Genomic DNA, 3132 nt, shown 5'->3' with positions numbered 1-3132 from the left:
GCGCGCGGCGAGGGGCGGGGCGGGGCCGCGCCATAGCAACGCGCCGGCCTTGGCAACGCGGCCTAGTGGCGGGCGGCCCCGCCGGGCCCGGGCAGCCGCCGGGCCCCGGCCCTCTTCGGTTCCTTCTCCCTTGGCGTCCCGGACCTTTGGCGGGTTTCCCGCTGAGTATTCCCAGTTCAAACCCTGCACCATGGTCTTGCGCCGAGTGGGGACACTCCGGTTGTCAGCTGCCCCCCATGAACCACCTGCCGCCATGTCCTTACCCACCTCTGCTCCCCGCTCCATCCTTCCCCCTTCATTGCCTATATATATCCAAATCTTGGGGCTAGGGACACACCACAAATAAACCCTTTGCTGCTGTGTTTCCTGCCCGGGCAGTAAGGAAAAAAGTAAAACTAACAAGGTTAAAACAGTAGCAATAGTTTGATGACTGATTTGAACAGGCAATCTGCTATAAACCAGAAGTTTCAACTTCGCAAATCTTTTCACTGAGATGAGGTTAAGATGGCATGACCTTTGGGCCGAGGACTGTTTCATCGCAAAGTGCACCGCTTGACAGGAGAGCCCCGTTTCTCCTCAAACCTGAAGATGTGCTGAAAACCTGCACGTCCGGCCCTGAGCACTCCCCTTTTAATTCAGATTGGTCATGTGCTAGTAATGGATTCTAGAACCTTTTTTATCTGTAGCCACACCATGAAAGTCGCATTTCATTTCTAAATAACAGCTCAAGAATTTTCACTACATTAACAGAGGCAGAAAACCAGCAGAGAAAATGTCCCCAGAGGACGACTTCAAAGGAGTTTAAAACACAGAGACCAAGGTCCCTGAAAAGATAATTCTTGGTTCTGTTACTCACAAACACTTCTTTTAATCCTTTGAGAACAAGTAGGAATAAATGGGTTCAAATTCTTACTTCAGGCCCACCGGTGTAAATTCAGAAGTTAGAATCGAGCTTAATGTTGTTTCTTGCCCATAAATTCACAGACAGTACAAGGGTGGGAATCTTATATACAGTAAAAATCCTCTCCTCGAGAATGGAGTAACAGATTCTGCACTTTTGCCCTTTCTTTCCCTCATCCTCTCTTTTCTTCACCATTAATATCTGAAGTGGTTCAGGCACATTTCTTTTGCATCCATATCCACAGCCATAAGTTACGCGGTTGTATCACATCCCATCTGAGGGGTTTTCTGTCTCTGTTCTTCCTGGGTGCTGTAAACAACAAAATTAGATGGTCACAATAATGGAGTCCAACCACTTCAAAGAAATGAAAAATCTTCTAGCATCTGCTAATTAGGATTTTAAAAATCTGCAGTGCCTAGGATATTTGAGAGTCCATTTTATTCCAGAGAATTGCTAAATGTATAAAGATGAAAGAGATGGATTACAGGAAAATTAAATGTGGGGTTTAACTGAGAAATAATCATTTTCTATGAAAGATAATGACTCCTCTTGAGGTTAGTATCAGGATTTATTGACCCAGGAGGTTAATATTGATCAAAACCAAGGCAAACAAAATATTAGACCTTGAAGGGGAGTAGTCTTGATATTGAAGTCTTGCCACTGACTGAATAGGTCAATATATCTGGGTGCCAGAATCTAAGGTTTTGAACACAGAATGGTGGGGGATATTAAACATGTCTGACATTCTATGTAAACATTTTTTATTCTCATCAGCAGTGGTTAGTTTATAGCTATGTCCTTCTGTATATAGAATCTTGCAAGGGTTCAGGCTTCGCTCACAAACCTAATTGCAGATGTAAGGGTTACCTTCCTCAAGTGTAACATACAGGGTAACATAAGGCAAACATTGTAACGTAAAACAAGTCCATCAATTCTTTCACTTATATAAAGTGATATTTTTAATACATCTCATCCCAAACACAAGGATCCTGCTGTTGCTGCAAAACCATAGCAACAATAAACTGAAAAACTGTAGTGCTTCAATATACAGATTTGTCATTGTATCCAAGAATTTGTCTATGAGTCCAGGAGGAAAAAAAAAGTTAAATCTACTGTAAACTGACAACAAGAAAACATTGATCTTGGAACAAATAACTTATCTGGATTAATTAATCAATGAGGATAAAAGTCAGAGGCTTTAAAAAAAATGTATCACTAGGGACATGAAAATAGTTTACAGGATAAGATCAACAGTTAATGCGCTTGGGGCAGAAGCTGCCTTTTTATTTCTGTTCATATGGCAACTAGCAAGACAGGGCTTTGTAACATCCCCGGGAGCTGTCTGCAAAACAAACACACTACTCCCATTCGCTAATGAGAATAGCAGTGTATACAGCACAATCTGCAAATCTAGTTGGTTTCAGTAAAATAAATAAGTATGACATACATAATGTTTGTTTTGTTTATTCAGAAAACAATTTCATATGAAAACAGTTAAGCCATCAGTATTTAAAAATAGAAGCATAAAATGTATTTCTATTTTTCCACACCAAAACCAGCCTGTAAACATTGCGATTTTAAATAGAAGTTTATATTTAATTGTCCTGCTTTTAATTGTATTTGAAAGACACCCTGAATAAATGGGATTTGACTAAATCAGATCTACTATCAGCTCTACTTACATTCAATTGTTCAATAATGAACAGTTTTTGAACTCCAGTAAGAAATATTTGCACAGTATTTATTAAAAACAAAAACCACACACCAAACACCTAAGAAATAAAAAAAATATTGATTTAACGTGCATTCCCAAAGCACAAAACACAAGGAGAATATTCTGTGCTTGCATCCTTTCATTGTAAGTTAGGCCAAGGCCACACTGGTATTGGATACAAGTTGAGAATTAAAATTCTTAAATTATGCATTTCTTGCAAAAAAAAAAAATCATAGATTAAAATTCCTCCATTAGTGCTTTTTTAGAGAAAACTTCTAATGACAGGCTTTTCTCAGACAAATCTTATTAAGAATTCTGATTGTATCAAGGATCAAGCTGTCAAATATGTCTTCAGTCATTCTCATCTTCACAGTTAATTCATCATCATCATAGCAAGTCCACTGAGATTCTTCTTTGCAGAGCTCCTGAATCTAAAATATAACATTAATATGAACATTTACTTCAAGAATAAGAGTGTGGTCAGTTCTGAAAGGTACCGGGACACCATACCAAACAC

This window comes from Caloenas nicobarica, chromosome 19, assembly GCF_036013445.1.
Source record: "Caloenas nicobarica isolate bCalNic1 chromosome 19, bCalNic1.hap1, whole genome shotgun sequence".
Lineage (NCBI taxonomy): Eukaryota > Metazoa > Chordata > Aves > Columbiformes > Columbidae > Caloenas > Caloenas nicobarica.
The sequence above is the reverse complement of the archived record's forward strand: the minus strand, read 5'-3'. Positions refer to the sequence as shown.